This window comes from Melanostigma gelatinosum (genome assembly GCF_949748355.1).
Source record: "Melanostigma gelatinosum genome assembly, chromosome: 1".
Lineage (NCBI taxonomy): Eukaryota > Metazoa > Chordata > Actinopteri > Perciformes > Zoarcidae > Melanostigma > Melanostigma gelatinosum.
This window is the reverse complement of record NC_136634.1, coordinates 798,673-820,414: the sequence shown is the minus strand read 5'-3', so window position 1 is coordinate 820,414 and position 21,742 is coordinate 798,673. Positions and strand designations below refer to the sequence as shown.

The following is a 21,742-nucleotide window of genomic DNA, read 5'->3' as shown; positions in this document are numbered from 1 at the left end:
TACTGTTATCAATACTAGTACAGTTATCGATACTAGTATTGTTGTCAACACTAGTACTGTTATCAAATAGTACTGTTATCAATACTAGTACAGTTATCGATACTAGTACTGTTATCGACAATAGTACTGTTATCGACACTAGTACTGTTATCGACACTAATACTGTGATCGACACTAGTACTGTTATCAAATAGTACTGTTATCAATACCAGTACTGTTATCTACACTAGTACTGTTATCAAATCGTACTGTTATCAATACTAGTACAGTTATCGATTCTAGTACTGTTATCGATATTAGTACTGTTATCGATACTAGTACTGTTATCAAATAGTACTGTTATCAACACCAGTACTGTTATCGACAATAGTACTGTTATCAATACTAGTACAGTTATCGATACTCGTACTGTTATCGATATTAGTACTGTTATCAAATTGTACTGTTATCAATACTAGTACAGTTATCAATACTAGTGCTGTTATCGACACTAGTACTGTTGGCAAATAGTACCGTTATCAATACTAGTACAGTTATCGATACTAGTACTGTTATCGATACTAGTACTGTTATCAAATAGTACCGTTATCAATACTAGTACAGTTATCGATGCTAGTACTGTTATCGAATAGTACCGTTATCAATACTAGTACTGTTATCGACACTAGTACTGTTGTCGACACTAATACTGTTATCGACACGAGTACTGTTATCGACACTAGTACTGTTATCAAATAGTACTGTTATCAATACTAGTAGTTATCGATACCAGTACTGTTATCGAATGGTACTGTTATCGATACTAGTACTGTTATCGACACTAGTACTGTTATCAAATAGTATCGTTATCAATACTTGTACTGTTATCGATAATAGTACCATTATCAATACAAGTACTGTTGTCAATACTAGTACTGTTATCGACACTAGTACTGTTATCAAATCGTACAGTTATCGATTCTAGTACTGTTATCGATATTAGTACTGTTATCGATACTAGTACTGTTATCAAATAGTACTGTTATCAACACCAGTACTGTTATCGACAATAGTACTGTTATCAATACTAGTACAGTTATCGATACTCGTACTGTTATCGATATTAGTACTGTTATCAAATTGTACTGTTATCAATACTAGTACAGTTATCAATACTAGTGCTGTTATCGACACTAGTACTGTTGGCAAATAGTACCGTTATCAATACTAGTACAGTTATCGATACTAGTACTGTTATCGATACTAGTACTGTTATCAAATAGTACCGTTATCAATACTAGTACAGTTATCGATGCTAGTACTGTTATCGAATAGTACCGTTATCAATACTAGTACTGTTATCGACACTAGTACTGTTGTCGACACTAATACTGTTATCGACACGAGTACTGTTATCGACACTAGTACTGTTATCAAATAGTACTGTTATCAATACTAGTAGTTATCGATACCAGTACTGTTATCGAATAGTACTGTTATCGATACTAGTACTGTTGTCGACACTAATACTGTTATCGACACGAGTACTGTTATCGACACTAGTACTGTTATCAAATAGTACTGTTATCAATACTAGTAGTTATCGATACCAGTACTGTTATCGAATGGTACTGTTATCGATACTAGTACTGTTATCGACACTAGTACTGTTATCAAATAGTATCGTTATCAATACTTGTACTGTTATCGATAATAGTACCATTATCAATACAAGTACTGTTGTCAATACTAGTACTGTTATCGACACTAGTACTGTTATCGACACTAGTACTGTTATCGACACTAGTACTGTTATCAAATAGTACTGTTATCAATACTAGTACAGTTATCGATACCAGTACTGTTATCGAATAGTACTGTTATCAATACTAGTATTGTTATCGACACTAGTACTATTATCAAATAGTACCGTGATCAATACTAGTACAGTTATCACTACTAGTATTGTTATCAATACTAGTACCGTTATCAATACCAGTAATACTAGTACCGTTATCAATACCAGTATTGTTATCAATACTAGTACTGTTATCGATACTAATACCATTATCAATACAGTCCCGGTAGTTTCAGCAGCGAGCAACCGAACATGGAGCCCGAAAAGCGGCAGACTGAGGGCGGACGACCGGGTCTCTGGAGCCATGAAGGGTGTGTGTGTGTGTGTGTGTGTACAGACTTTCTCTCCATAGAGTTTTGCTGAGTTTACATCCGGGTTTTTTCCCTAGGCAATGGGAGTCCGCAGCACCACCGTTCCTTTGGCAAAGGGAAATAAATTCGCCGCACCGACACTAAAAAGTAGTCCGCTTTTCGAACACATTTTCTCTGCGTCCGGTGCGGCCGATCAGTTCGATTTAACGAACTTTACCGGCGGAGCATGTACGCGTCGATCTCTTTATCGTGGTGCCACGCGCGTCAGTTGTGCGCGCGAGTAGTTTTTCGTCTCCCCCCCCCCTCCCCTTCTTTCCTTTCCCAGCTCCGCGGCGCAGTGATCCGTGCTTCGTGCTGCGGCTGTGAGCTGAATGAGATTGAAGAAGAGTTCTTCTTGTTTTGTAGCTTCAGTTTCTCTGTTTTTTTTTTAACGCAAATTTAACCAAAACTAAAATATAAAATACTTCAACAACACAAAGCTCTGGGCCGGACTCTCTCGTGCATGCTGCTGTTACTGCACCGTGGATTGGATATATAGAGAGATATATATTTAATTAATCCACAAGGCGGACTGCTGCTGAGTAAGTGCACATTGGGCTCTTCTTTTTTTATTTTTTTATTTCCATAACTTTAATTTTCTCTCCGTGTTTCATAAAAACTTCACGTTGTGTGTCACCGCCTCGTCCGTCGTTGTGTCCATCGGTGTGTTTTTAGCGTGTGTTTAGCGGGCAGGTGTTACGAGCTAAAGCCTCCGGTGGTGGTGGTTCGGCTCGTGTTTCTGTGTGCTTTAGCTGGGGTGTGTGTGTGTGTGTGTGTGTGTGTGTGTGTGTGTTTTCTTCTTCTCGGCCCACATATAACTTAGACTAGACTAACGTCTGCTGCTCTGTGTCATAATTCAGAAAGATGGCGTCCTGTTTTTAGGGGGACTATTTTATGTGATTCTCCCTCTCTTGTTTTCTCTCTATGTGGTGTGTGTTTCTTCTTCTGTCACGTATACTTCCGCCGAACGACGTTATTTATCTTTGATGTAAGTTAGTTAGCTTCGGTTAGCCCCTAGCATGCTCGCATTGATGGTTAGCATTGGCATTAGCTGCTACCTGCTAACACTTGTTCTCTTTCACAGCGGCGCAATGTCGCGGATGCGTTCAGGGTCTTTATTTTGATGCTTTTTTTACCAACATTGAGGAGCATTTAGGTAGACGTGGTAGTTTATTTATATATATATATATATATATATATATATATATATATATATATATATATATATATATATATATACACACATATATATATATATATATATATATATATATATATATATATATATATATATATACCACATATACATATATACATATATATATATATATATATACATACATACATACATACATACATACATACATACATACATACACACACACACACACACACACAGTATATTCTATTTTTATAAAGGTGGAGATTAAACCTTCTAATCGGCCTCTATAGTGGCTTCATAAGAAGGTTATAAAACATTTATTTCACCGCTCAAACAAACAGAAAACCCACTTTTCAGTGTGAACTCTTCACGCATCTCATCCTCAAACCTCCATTTTAGCTTATTTTTCTTCTGTGTGTTTTCGGGGCCCTCTGCAGCAGCGTGTGATGCTGATGAAGTTTATTACCCAGAAAACTTCATGTCCCACTCAGGGAACACGTACTCCTGATTAACCAGCGTTTACATTCTGATGTAATACTACGCGCTTCTTACAAACTGTATTCGTAACAGTAGTCTGGTGTGACACGTTAGTTAGTCACAGAGACATTACTGCAGCAGTACTTTCACAAAGTACTTATTCACAACTCTTACCGAACGTTGGCATTTTGAGGTACTTGTTCTTAACTTGAGTATTTATTCTTCTACTCTACCACAGTTAAGGGGAACACATTGTATTACATTTATCAGGGAGCCGAAGTTGTATATTCAGATGGTATATATAACTAACAAATACTTTATGATGTAATATTTTACATATAGTTACCCACCACTGTAGTTTTATGTGGTTTCTCTTTCTTTGTCTTGATCAGGAAGTACTTTTACCCAAGTTATAAACATGAGTTTCATTTCGATGTACTTGTACTCCTGCATGTGATGCTGATGGAAGTTTTTATCCCGACAACTTCATGTCCCACCGGGAACAAGTACTCCCCAGTGAGTACATACTGCTGTACTCTGATGTACAGAAAAACTACGAGCTTCTTAAAAGTGTTTTTTAAATAGTATAGTCTTGAGTCATAGAGGTGACGAGCTCTCACTGTTTACATCACAAAGTACTTCAGTCATGTACTTTAGTATCATTTTGAGGTACATGTACGTAACTCAAATATCCAATGCTACTTTCTGCCGATACTTCTACTCCAGTACATTTCATAGAGAAATACTTTCTCTTCGTCAGAAAGTACTTTTAGTAAAATCCAGCGATTTAAGTACGGTATCTTTTTCAGGTACTAATACATAACTAGAGTATTTACATTTTATAGGATACTACTTTCGACTTCTACTCCACAGTATCTCGGAGAGAACTGTTGTACTTTTTACTGCACTGCTACTTATCATCTTCAGTATGACTGAGATAATAATAGTAGTACTTTTCTACCTTTACTACTGATACCACACAAAGATGATAATACTTCTGTACTTTAACTGTAGACAGTATAACTACACACATATGATAATACTTCTGTACTTTAACTGTTGATAGTATAACTACACACAGATAATACTTCTATACTTTAACTGTTGATAGTATAACTACACACAGATAATACTTATGTACTTTAACTGTAGACAGTATAAGTACACACATATGATAATACTTCTGTACTTTAACTGTTGATAGTATAACTACCACATATGATAATACTTCTGTACTTTAACTGTAGACAGTATAACTACACACATATGATAATACTTCTGTACTTTAACTGTTGATAGTATAACTACACACAGATAATACTTCTATACTTTAACTGTTGATAGTATAACTACACACAGATGATAATACTTCTGTACTTTAACTGTTGACAGTATAACTACACACAGATGATAATACTTCTGTACTTTAACTGTTGATAGTATAACTACACACAGATGATAATACTTCTGTACTTTAACTGTTGATAGTATAACTACACACATATGATAATACTTCTGTACTTTAACTGTAGACAGTATAACTACACACATATGATAATACTTCTGTACTTTAACTGTTTATAGTATAACTACACACAGATGATAATACTTCTGTACTTTAACTGTTGATAGTATAACTACACACAGATGATAATACTTCTGTACTTTAACTGTTGATAGTATAACTACACACAGATGATAATACTTCTGTACTTTAACTGTTGATAGTATAACTACACACAGATGATAATACTTCTGTACTTTAACTGTTATAGTATAACTACACACAGATGATAATACTTCTGTACTTTAACTGTTGATAGTATAACTACACACAGATGATAATACTTCTGTACTTTAACTGTTGATAGTATAACTACACACAGATGATAATACTTCTGTACTTTAACTGTTTATAGTATAACTACACACAGATGATAATACTTCTGTACTTTAACTGTTGATAGTATAACTACACACAGATGATACTTATGTACTTTAACTGTAGATAGTATATAACTACACACATATGATAATACTTCTGTACTTTAACTGTAGATAGTATAACTACACACAGATGATAATACTTCTGTACTTTAACTGTAGATAGTATAACTACACACATATGATAATACTTCTGTACTTTAACTGTTTATAGTATAACTACACACAGATGATAATACTTCTGTACTTTAACTGTTTATAGTATAACTACACACAGATGATAATACTTCTGTACTTTAACTGTTGATAGTATAACTACACACAGATGATACTTATGTACTTTAACTGTAGATAGTATAACTACACACATATGATAATACTTCTGTACTTTAACTGTAGATAGTATAAACTACACACAGATGATAATACTTCTGTACTTTAACTGTTGATAGTATAACTACACACAGATGATAATACTTCTGTACTTTAACTGTAGATAGTATAACTACACACAGATGATAATACTTCTGTACTTTAACTGTTTATAGTATAACTACACACAGATGATAATACTTCTGTACTTTAACTGTAGATAGTATAACTACACACAGATAATACTTCTGTACTTTAACTGTTGATAGTATAACTACACACAGATGATAATACTTCTGTACTTTAACTGTTGATAGTATAACTACACACAGATGATAATACTTCTGTACTTTAACTGTAGATAGTATAACTACACACAGATGATAATACTTCTGTACTTTAACTGTAGATAGTATAACTACACACAGATGATAATACTTCTGTACTTTAACTGTTGATAGTATAACTACACACAGATGATACTTATGTACTTTAACTGTAGATAGTATAACTACACACATATGATAATACTTCTGTACTTTAACTGTAGATAGTATAACTACACACAGATGATAATACTTCTGTACTTTAACTGTTGATAGTATAACTACACACAGATGATACTTATGTACTTTAACTGTAGATAGTATAACTACACACATATGATAATACTTCTGTACTTTAACTGTAGATAGTATAACTACACACAGATGATAATACTTCTGTACTTTAACTGTTGATAGTATAACTACACACAGATGATAATACTTCTGTACTTTAACTGTTTATAGTATAACTACACACATATGATAATACTTCTGTACTTTAACTGTTTATAGTATAACTACACACAGATGATAATACTTCTGTACTTTAACTGTTGATAGTATAACTACACACAGATGATAATACTTCTGTACTTTAACTGTTTATAGTATAACTACACACAGATGATAATACTTCTGTACTTTAACTGTTTATAGTATAACTACACACAGATGATAATACTTCTGTACTTAACTGTTTATAGTATAACTACACACAGATGATAATACTTCTGTACTTTAACTGTTTATAGTATAACTACACACAGATGATAATACTTCTGTACTTTAACTGTAGATAGTATAACTACACACAGATGATAATACTTCTGTACTTTAACTGTTTATAGTATAACTACACACAGATGATAATACTTCTGTACTTTAACTGTAGATAGTATAACTACACACATATGATAATACTTCTGTACTTTAACTGTAGATAGTATAACTACACACAGATGATAATACTTCTGTACTTTAACTGTTTATAGTATAACTACACACAGATGATAATACTTCTGTACTTTAACTGTTGATAGTATAACTACACACATATGATAATACTCTGTACTTTAACTGTTTATAGTATAACTACACACAGATGATAATACTTCTGTACTTTAACTGTTGATAGTATAACTACACACAGATGATAATACTTCTGTACTTTAACTGTTGATAGTATAACTACACACAGATGATAATACTTCTGTACTTTAACTGTAGATAGTATAACTACACACAGATGATAATACTTCTGTACTTTAACTGTTTATAGTATAACTACACACAGATGATAATACTTCTGTACTTTAACTGTAGATAGTATAACTACACACAGATAATACTTCTGTACTTTAACTGTTGATAGTATAACTACACACAGATGATAATACTTCTGTACTTTAACTGTAGATAGTATAACTACACACAGATGATAATACTTCTGTACTTTAACTGTAGATAGTATAACTACACACAGATGATAATACTTCTGTACTTTAACTGTAGATAGTATAACTACACACAGATGATAATACTTCTGTACTTTAACTGTTGATAGTATAACTACACACAGATGATAATACTTCTGTACTTTAACTGTTGATAGTATAACTACACACAGATGATAATACTTCTATACTTTAACTGTTGATAGTATAACTACACACAGATGATAATACTTCTGTACTTTAACTGTAGATAGTATAACTACACACAGATGATAATACTTCTATACTTTAACTGTTGATAGTATAACTACACACAGATGATAATACTTCTGTACTTTAACTGTTTATAGTATAACTACACACAGATGATAATACTTCTGTACTTTAACTGTTTATAGTATAACTACACACAGATGATAATACTTCTGTACTTTAACTGTAGATAGTATAACTACACACAGATGATAATACTTCTGTACTTTAACTGTTGATAGTATAACTACACACAGATGATAATACTTCTGTACTTTAACTGTAGATAGTATAACTACACACAGATGATAATACTTCTATACTTTAACTGTTGATAGTATAACTACACACAGATGATAATACTTCTGTACTTTAACTGTTGATAGTATAACTACACACAGATGATAATACTTCTATACTTTAACTGTTGATAGTATAACTACACACAGATGATAATACTTCTGTACTTTAACTGTTGATAGTATAACTACACACAGATGATAATACTTCTGTACTTTAACTGTAGATAGTATAACTACACACAGATGATAATACTTCTATACTTTAACTGTTGATAGTATAACTACACACAGATGATAATACTTCTGTACTTTAACTGTTGATAGTATAAACTACACACAGATGATAATACTTCTGTACTTTAACTGTTGATAGTATAACTACACACAGATGATAATACTTCTGTACTTTAACTGTAGATAGTATAACTACACACAGATGATAATACTTCTGTACTTTAACTGTAGATAGTATAACTACACACAGATGATAATACTTCTATACTTTAACTGTTGATAGTATAACTACACACAGATGATAATACTTCTGTACTTTAACTGTTGATAGTATAACTACACACAGATGATAATACTTCTGTACTTTAACTGTAGATAGTATAACTACACACAGATGATAATACTTCTATACTTTAACTGTTGATAGTATAACTACACACAGATGATAATACTTCTGTACTTTAACTGTTTATAGTATAACTACACACAGATGATAATACTTCTGTACTTTAACTGTTATAGTATAACTACACACAGATGATAATACTTCTGTACTTTAACTGTTTATAGTATAACTACACACAGATGATAATACTTCTGTACTTTAACTGTAGATAGTATAACTACACACAGATGATAATACTTCTGTACTTTAACTGTTGATAGTATAACTACACACAGATGATAATACTTCTGTACTTTAACTGTTTATAGTATAACTACACACAGATGATAATACTTCTGTACTTTAACTGTAGATAGTATAACTACACACAGATGATAATACTTCTGTACTTTAACTGTTGATAGTATAACTACACACAGATTGATAATACTTCTGTACTTTAACTGTTGATAGTATAACTACACACAGATGATAATACTTCTGTACTTTAACTGTTTATAGTATAACTACACACAGATGATAATACTTCTGTACTTTTAACTGTTGATAGTATAACTACACACAGATGATACTTATGTACTTTAACTGTTGATAGTATAACTACACACAGATGATAATACTTCTGTACTTTAACTGTAGATAGTATAACTACACACAGATGATACTTATGTACTTTAACTGTAGATAGTATAACTACACACAGATGATACTTATGTACTTTAACTGTAGATAGTATAACTACACACAGATGATAATACTTCTGTACTTTAACTGTAGATAGTATAACTACACACATATGATAATACTTCTGTACTTTAATTGTAGATAGTATAACTACACACAGATGATAATACTTCTGTACTTTAACTGTAGATAGTATAACTACACACAGATGATAATACTTCTGTACTTTAACTGTTGATAGTATAACTACACACAGATGATAATACTTCTGTACTTTAACTGTTGATAGTATAACTACACACAGATGATAATACTTCTGTACTTTACTGTTATAGTATAACTAAACACAGATGATAATACTTCTATACTTTAACTGTAGATAGTATAACTACACACATATGATAATACTTCTGTACTTTAACTGTTTATAGTATAACTACACACAGATGATAATACTTCTGTACTTTAACTGTTGATAGTATAACTACACACAGATGATAATACTTCTGTACTTTAACTGTTTATAGTATAACTAAACACAGATGATAATACTTCTATACTTTAACTGTAGATAGTATAACTACACACAGATGATAATACTTCTGTACTTTAACTGTTTATAGTATAACTACACACATATGATAATACTTCTGTACTTTAACTGTTGATAGTATAACTACACACAGATGATAATACTTCTATACTTTAACTGTTGATAGTATAACTACACACAGATGATAATACTTCTGTACTTTAACTGTTGATAGTATAACTACACACAGATGATAATACTTCTGTACTTTAACTGTAGATAGTATAACTACACACAGATGATAATACTTCTGTACTTTAACTGTTGATAGTATAACTACACACAGATGATAATACTTCTGTACTTTAACTGTTGATAGTATAACTACACACAGATGATAATACTTCTATACTTTAACTGTTGATAGTATAACTACACACAGATGATAATACTTCTGTACTTTAACTGTTGATAGTATAACTAAACACAGATGATAATACTTCTATACTTTAACTGTTGATAGTATAACTACACACAGATGATAATACTTCTGTACTTTAACTGTTGATAGTATAACTACACACAGATGATAATACTTCTGTACTTTAACTGTAGATAGTATAACTACACACAGATGATACTTATGTACTTTAACTGTAGATAGTATAACTACACACAGATGATACTTATGTACTTTAACTGTTGATAGTATAACTACACACAGATGATAATACTTCTGTACTTTAACTGTAGATAGTATAACTACACACATATGATAATACTTCTGTACTTTAATTGTAGATAGTATAACTACACACAGATGATAATACTTCTGTACTTTAACTGTAGATAGTATAACTACACACAGATGATAATACTTCTATACTTTAACTGTTTATAGTATAACTACACACAGATGATAATACTTCTGTACTTTAACTGTAGATAGTATAACTACACACATATGATAATACTTCTGTACTTTAATTGTAGATAGTATAACTACACACAGATGATAATACTTCTGTACTTTAACTGTAGATAGTATAACTACACACAGATGATAATACTTCTATACTTTAACTGTTTATAGTATAACTACACACAGATGATAATACTTCTGTACTTTAACTGTTGATAGTATAACTACACACAGATGATAATACTTCTGTACTTTAACTGTTGATAGTATAACTACACACAGATGATAATACTTCTGTACTTTAACTGTTGATAGTATAACTACACACAGATGATAATACTTCTGTACTTTAACTGTTTATAGTATAACTACACACAGATGATAATACTTCTGTACTTTAACTGTTGATAGTATAACTACACACATATGATAATACTTCTGTACTTTAACTGTTTATAGTATAACTACACACAGATGATAATACTTCTGTACTTTAACTGTTTATAGTATAACTACACACAGATGATAATACTTCTATACTTTAACTGTAGATAGTATAACTACACACATATGATAATACTTCTGTACTTTAACTGTTTATAGTATAACTACACACAGATGATAATACTTCTATACTTTAACTGTAGATAGTATACTACACACATATGATAATACTCTGTACTTTAACTGTAGATAGTATAACTACACACAGATGATAATACTTCTGTACTTTAACTGTTTATAGTATAACTACACACAGATGATAATACTTCTGTACTTTAACTGTAGATAGTATAACTACACACAGATGATAATACTTCTGTACTTTAACTGTTGATAGTATAACTACACACAGATGATAATACTTCTGTACTTTAACTGTTTATAGTATAACTACACACAGATGATAATACTTCTGTACTTTAACTGTTTATAGTATAACTACACACAGATGATAATACTTCTGTACTTTAACTGTTGATAGTATAACTACACACAGATGATAATACTTCTGTACTTTAACTGTAGATAGTATAACTACACACAGATGATAATACTTCTGTACTTTAACTGTTTATAGTATAACTACACACAGATGATAATACTTCTGTACTTTAACTGTAGATAGTATAACTACACACAGATGATAATACTTCTGTACTTTAACTGTTTATAGTATAACTACACACAGATGATAATACTTCTATACTTTAACTGTAGATAGTATAACTACACACATATGATAATACTTCTGTACTTTAACTGTTTATAGTATAACTACACACAGATGATAATACTTCTATACTTTAACTGTAGATAGTATAACTACACACATATGATAATACTTCTGTACTTTAACTGTTGATAGTATAACTACACACAGATGATAATACTTCTGTACTTTAACTGTTGATAGTATAACTACACACATATGATAATACTTCTGTACTTTAACTGTTGATAGTATAACTACACACAGATGATAATACTTCTGTACTTTAACTGTTTATAGTATAACTACACACAGATGATAATACTTCTATACTTTAACTGTTGATAGTATAACTACACACATATGATAATACTTCTGTACTTTAACTGTTTATAGTATAACTACACACAGATGATAATACTTCTGTACTTTAACTGTTGATAGTATAACTACACACATATGATAATACTTCTGTACTTTAACTGTTTATAGTATAACTACACACAGATGATAATACTTCTGTACTTTAACTGTTGATAGTATAACTACACACAGATGATAATACTTCTATACTTTAACTGTAGATAGTATAACTACACACATATGATAATACTTCTGTACTTTAACTGTAGATAGTATAACTACACACAGATGATAATACTTCTGTACTTTAACTGTTTATAGTATAACTACACACAGATGATAATACTTCTGTACTTTAACTGTTGATAGTATAACTACACACAGATGATAATACTTCTGTACTTTAACTGTTTATAGTATAACTACACACAGATGATAATACTTCTGTACTTTAACTGTAGATAGTATAACTACACACAGATGATAATACTTCTATACTTTAACTGTTTATAGTATAACTACACACAGATGATAATACTTCTGTACTTTAACTGTTGATAGTATAACTACACACAGATGATAATACTTCTGTACTTTAACTGTTTATAGTATAACTACACACAGATGATAATACTTCTGTACTTTAACTGTTGATAGTATAACTACACACAGATGATAATACTTCTATACTTTAACTGTTGATAGTATAACTACACACAGATGATAATACTTCTATACTTTAACTGTTTATAGTATAACTACACACAGATGATAATACTTCTGTACTTTAACTGTTGATAGTATAACTACACACAGATGATAATACTTCTGTACTTTAACTGTTGATAGTATAACTACACACAGATGATAATACTTCTGTACTTTAACTGTTGATAGTATAACTACACACAGATGATAATACTTCTGTACTTTAACTGTTGATAGTATAACTACACATATGATAATACTTCTGTACTTTAACTGTTTATAGTATAACTACACACAGATGATAATACTTCTGTACTTTAACTGTTTATAGTATAACTACACACATATGATAATACTTCTGTACTTTAACTGTTTATAGTATAACTACACACAGATGATAATACTTCTATACTTTAACTGTTTATAGTATAACTACACACAGATGATAATACTTCTGTACTTTAACTGTTGATAGTATAACTACACACAGATGATAATACTTCTGTACTTTAACTGTTGATAGTATAACTACACACAGATGATAATACTTCTGTACTTTAACTGTTGATAGTATAACTACACACATATGATAATACTTCTGTACTTTAACTGTTTATAGTAAAACTACACACAGATGATAATACTTCTGTACTTTAACTGTTGATAGTATAACTACACACAGATGATAATACTTCTGTACTTTAACTGTTTATAGTATAACTACACACAGATGATAATACTTCTGTACTTTAACTGTTGATAGTATAACTACACACAGATAATACTTCTGTACTTTAACTGTTTATAGTATAACTACACACAGATGATAATACTTCTGTACTTTAACTGTTGATAGTATAACTACACACAGATGATATACTTCTGTACTTTAACTGTTTATAGTATAACTACACACAGATGATAATACTTCTGTACTTTAACTGTTGATAGTATAACTACACACAGATGATAATACTTCTGTACTTTAACTGTTGATAGTATAACTACACACATATGATAATACTTCTGTACTTTAACTGTTTATAGTATAACTACACACAGATGATAATACTTCTGTACTTTAACTGTTGATAGTATAACTACACACAGATGATAATACTTCTGTACTTTAACTGTTGATAGTATAACTACACACAGATGATAATACTTCTGTACTTTAACTGTTGATAGTATAACTACACACAGATAATACTTCTGTACTTTAACTGTTTATTAGTATAACTACACACAGATGATAATACTTCTGTACTTTAACTGTTGATAGTATAACTACACACAGATGATAATACTTCTGTACTTTAACTGTTGATAGTATAACTACACACAGATGATAATACTTCTGTACTTTAACTGTTTATATATAACTACACACATATGATAATACTTCTGTACTTTAACTGTGATAGTATAACTACACACAGATAATACTTCTGTACTTTAACTGTTGATAGTATAACTACACACAGATAATACTTCTGTACTTTAACTGTTGATAGTATAACTACACACATATGATAATACTTCTGTACTTTAACTGTTGATAGTATAACTACACACAGATGATAATACTTCTGTACTTTAACTGTTGATAGTATAACTACACACAGATGATAATACTTCTGTACTTTAACTGTTGATAGTATAACTACACACAGATGATAATACTTCTATACTTTAACTGTTGATAGTATAACTACACACAGATGATAATACTTCTGTACTTTAACTGTTGATAGTATAACTACACACATATGATAATACTTCTATACTTTAACTGTTGATAGTATAACTACACACAGATGATAATACTTCTGTACTTTAACTGTTGATAGTATAACTACACACATATGATAATACTTCTATACTTTAACTGTTGATAGTATAACTACACACAGATGATAATACTTCTGTACTTTAACTGTTGATAGTATAACTACACACAGATGATAATACTTCTGTACTTTAACTGTTGATAGTATAACTACACACATATGATAATACTTCTGTACTTTAACTGTTGATAGTATAACTACACACAGATGATAATACTTCTGTACTTTAACTGTTGATAGTATAACTACACACAGATGATAATACTTCTATACTTTAACTGTTGATAGTATAACTACACACAGATGATAATACTTCTATACTTAACTGTTGATAGTATAACTACACACAGATGATAATACTTCTGTACTTTAACTGTTGATAGTATAACTACACACAGATGATAATACTTCTATACTTAACTGTTGATAGTATAACTACACACATATGATAATACTTCTATACTTTAACTGTTGATAGTATAACTACACACAGATGATAATACTTCTGTACTTTAACTGTTGATAGTATAACTACACACAGATGATAATAATTCTGTACTTTAACTGTTGATAGTATAACTACACACAGATGATAATACTTCTATACTTTAACTGTTGATAGTATAACTACACACAGATGATAATACTTCTGTACTTTAACTGTTGATAGTATAACTACACACAGATGATAATACTTCTGTACTTTAACTGTTGATAGTATAACTACACACAGATGATAATACTTCTGTACTTTAACTGTTGATAGTATAACTACACACAGATGATAATACTTCTATACTTTAACTGTTGATAGTATAACTACACACAGATGATAATACTTCTGTACTTTAACTGTTGATAGTATAACTACACACAGATGATAATACTTCTATACTTTAACTGTTGATAGTATAACTACACACAGATGATAATACTTCTGTACTTTAACTGTTGATAGTATAACTACACACAGATGATAATACTTCTGTACTTTAACTGTTGATAGTATAACTACACACAGATGATAATACTTCTATACTTTAACTGTTGATAGTATAACTACACACAGATGATAATACTTCTGTACTTTAACTGTTGATAGTATAACTACACACAGATGATAATACTTCTGTACTTTAACTGTTGATAGTATAACTACACACAGATGATAATACTTCTGTACTTTAACTGTTGATAGTATAACTACACACAGATGATAATACTTCTATACTTTAACTGTTGATAGTATAACTACACACAGATGATAATACTTCTGTACTTTAACTGTTGATAGTATAACTACACACAGATGATAATACTTCTGTACTTTAACTGTTGATAGTATAACTACACACAGATGATAATACTTCTATACTTTAACTGTTGATAGTATAACTACACACAGATGATAATACTTCTATACTTTAACTGTTGATAGTATAACTACACACAGATGATAATACTTCTGTACTTTAACTGTTGATAGTATAACTACACACAGATGATAATACTTCTATACTTTAACTGTTGATAGTATAACTACACACAGATGATAATACTTCTGTACTTTAACTGTTGATAGTATAACTACACACAGATGATAATACTTCTATACTTTAACTGTTGATAGTATAACTACACACAGATGATAATACTTCTGTACTTTAACTGTTGATAGTATAACTACACACAGATGATAATACTTCTGTACTTTAACTGTAGATAGTATAACTACACACAGATGATAATACTTCTGTACTTTAACTGTTGATAGTATAACTACACACAGATGATAATACTTCTGTACTTTAACTGTTGATAGTATAACTACACACAGATGATAATACTTCTGTACTTTAACTGTTGATAGTATAACTACACACAGATGATAATACTTCTGTACTTTAACTGTAGATAGTATAACTACACACAGATGATAATACTTCTGTACTTTAACTGTTGATAGTATAACTACACACAGATGATAATACTTCTGTACTTTAACTGTTGATAGTATAACTACACACAGATGATAATACTGCTGTACTTTAACTGTTGATAGTATAACTACACACATATGATAATACTTCTGTACTTTACTGTTGATAGTATAACTACACACAGATGATAATACTTCTGTACTTTAACTGTTGATAGTATAACTACACACAGATGATAATACTTCTGTACTTTAACTGTTGATAGTATAACTACACACAGATGATAATACTTCTATACTTTAACTGTTGATAGTATAACTACACACAGATGATAATACTTCTGTACTTTAACTGTTGATAGTATAACTACACACAGATGATAATACTTCTGTACTTTAACTGTTGATAGTATAACTACACACAGATGATAATACTTCTGTACTTTAACTGTTGATAGTATAACTACACACAGATGATAATACTTCTGTACTTTAACTGTTGATAGTATAACTACACACAGATGATAATACTTCTGTACTTTAACTGTTGATAGTATAACTACACACAGATGATAATACTTCTGTACTTTAACTGTTGATAGTATAACTACACACAGATGATAATACTTCTGTACTTTAACTGTTGATAGTATAACTACACACAGATGATAATACTTCTGTACTTTAACTGTTGATAGTATAACTACACACAGATGATAATACTTCTGTACTTTAACTGTTGATAGTATAACTACACACAGATGATAATACTGCTGTACTTTAACTGTTGATAGTATAACTACACACATATGATAATACTTCTGTACTTTAACTGTTGATAGTATAACTACACACAGATGATAATACTTCTGTACTTTAACTGTTGATAGTATAACTACACACAGATGATAATACTTCTGTACTTTAACTGTTGATAGTATAACTACACACAGATGATAATACTTCTGTACTTTAACTGTTTATAGTATAAACTACACACATATGATAATACTTCTGTACTTTAACTGTTGATAGTATAACTACACACAGATGATAATACTTCTGTACTTTAACTGTTGATAGTATAACTACACACAGATGATAATACTTCTGTACTTTAACTGTTGATAGTATAACTACACACAGATGATAATACTTCTGTACTTTAACTGTTGATAGTATAACTACACACAGATGATAATACTTCTGTACTTTAACTGTTGATAGTATAACTACACACAGATGATAATACTTCTGTACTTTAACTGTTGATAGTATAACTACACACAGATGATAATACTTCTGTACTTTAACTGTTGATAGTATAACTACACACAGATGATAATACTTCTGTACTTTAACTGTTGATAGTATAACTACACACAGATGATAATACTTCTGTACTTTAACTGTTGATAGTATAACTACACACAGATGATAATACTTCTGTACTTTAACTGTTGATAGTATAACTACACACAGATATAATACTTCTGTACTTTAACTGTTGATAGTATAACTACACACAGATAATACTTCTGTACTTTAACTGTTGATAGTATAACTACACACAGATGATAATACTTCTGTACTTTAACTGTTTATAGTATAACTACACACAGATAATACTTCTGTACTTTAACTGTTGATAGTATAACTACACACAGATGATAATACTTCTGTACTTTAACGTTGATAGTATAACTACACACAGATGATAATACTTCTGTACTTTAACTGTTTATAGTATAACTACACACAGATGATAATACTTCTGTACTTTAACTGTTGATAGTATAACTACACACAGATGATAATACTTCTGTACTTTAACTGTTGATAGTATAACTACACACAGATGATAATACTTCTGTACTTTAACTGTTGATAGTATAACTACACACAGATGATAATACTTCTGTACTTTAACTGTTTATAGTATAACTACACACAGATGATAATACTTCTGTACTTTAACTGTTGATAGTATAACTACACACAGATGATAATACTTCTGTACTTTAACTGTTGATAGTATAACTACACACAGATGATAATACTTCTGTACTTTAACTGTTTATAGTATAACTACACACAGATGATAATACTTCTGTACTTTAACTGTTGATAGTATAACTACACACAGATGATAATACTTCTGTACTTTAACTGTTGATAGTATAACTACACACAGATGATAATACTTCTGTACTTTAACTGTTGATAGTATAACTACACACAGATGATAATACTTCTGTACTTTAACTGTTGATAGTATAACTACACACAGATGATAATACTTCTGTACTTTAACTGTTTATAGTATAACTACACACAGATGATAATACTTCTGTACTTTAACTGTTGATAGTATAACTACACACAGATGATAATACTTCTGTACTTTAACTGTTGATAGTATAACTACACACAGATGATAATACTTCTGTACTTTAACTGTTGATAGTATAACTACACACAGATGATAATACTTCTGTACTTTAACTGTTGATAGTATAACTACACACAGATGATAATACTTCTGTACTTTAACTGTTGATAGTATAACTACACACAGATGATAATACTTCTGTACTTTAACTGTTTATAGTATAACTACACACAGATGATAATACTTCTGTACTTTAACTGTTTATAGTATAACTACACACAGATGATAATACTTCTGTACTTTAACTGTTGATAGTATAACTACACACAGATGATAATACTTCTGTACTTTAACTGTTGATAGTATAACTACACACAGATGATAATACTTCTGTACTTTAACTGTTGATAGTATAACTACACACAGATGATAATACTTCTGTACTTTAACTGTTTATAGTATAACTACACACAGATAATACTTCTGTACTTTAACTGTTGATAGTATAACTACACACAGATGATAATACTTCTGTACTTTAACTGTTGATAGTATAACTACAACAGATGATAATACTTCTGTACTTTAACTGTTGATAGTATAAACTACACACAGATGATAATACTTCTGTACTTTAACTGTTGATAGTATAACTACACACAGATGATAATACTTCTGTACTTTAACTGTTTATAGTATAACTACACACAGATGATAATACTTCTGTACTTTAACTGTTGATAGTATAACTACACACAGATGATAATACTTCTGTACTTTAACTGTTTATAGTATAACTACACACAGATGATAATACTTCTGTACTTTAACTGTTGATAGTATAACTACACACAGATGATAATACTTCTGTACTTTACTGTTTATAGTATAACTACACACAGATGATAATACTTCTGTACTTTAACTGTTTATAGTATAACTACACACAGATGATAATACTTCTGTACTTTAACTGTAGATAGTATAACTACACACAGATGATAATACTTCTGTACTTTAACTGTTGATAGTATAACTACACACAGATGATAATACTTCTGTACTTTAACTGTTTATAGTATAACTACACACAGATGATAATACTTCTGTACTTTAACTGTTTATAGTATAACTACACACAGATGATAATACTTCTGTACTTTAACTGTTTATAGTATAACTACACACAGATGATAATACTGCTGTACTTTAACTGTTGATAGTATAACTACACACATATGATAATACTTCTGTACTTTAACTGTTGATAGTATAACTACACACAGATGATAATACTTCTGTACTTTAACTGTTGATAGTATAACTACACACAGATGATAATACTTCTGTACTTTAACTGTTGATAGTATAACTACACACAGATGATAATACTTCTGTACTTAACTGTTGATAGTATAACTACACACAGATAATACTTCTGTACTTTAACTGTTGATAGTATAACTACACACAGATGATAATACTTCTGTACTTTAACTGTTGATAGTATAACTACACACAGATGATAATACTTCTGTACTTTAACTGTAGATAGTATAACTACACACAGATGATAATACTTCTGTACTTTAACTGTTGATAGTATAACTACACACAGATGATAATACTTCTGTACTTTAACTGTTATAGTATAACTACACACAGATGATAATACTTCTGTACTTTAACTGTTGATAGTATAACTACACACAGATGATAATACTTCTGTACTTTAACTGTTGATAGTATAACTACACACAGATGATAATACTTCTGTACTTTAACTGTTTATAGTATAACTACACACAGATGATAATACTTCTGTACTTTAACTGTTTATAGTATAACTACACACAGATGATAATACTTCTGTACTTTAACTGTTTATAGTATAACTACACACAGATGATATACTTCTGTACTTTAACTGTTTATAGTATAACTACACACAGATGATAATACTTCTGTACTTTAACTGTTGATAGTATAACTACACACAGATGATAATACTTCTGTACTT

General features: G+C 30.1%; 1 protein-coding gene across 1 annotated transcript in view; it reads left to right on the top strand.

The window, feature by feature from the left end:
* Positions 1-2,605: 2,605 nt before the first annotated feature.
* The window catches only part of phf21ab (PHD finger protein 21Ab), an 89,417-nt gene continuing 70,280 nt past the window's right edge, over positions 2,606-21,742 (top strand). The window contains exon 1 of the mRNA XM_079271956.1: positions 2,606-2,729. The gene's annotated coding sequence lies outside the window, so the exon portion shown is untranslated. The remainder of the gene's footprint in view (positions 2,730-21,742) is intronic.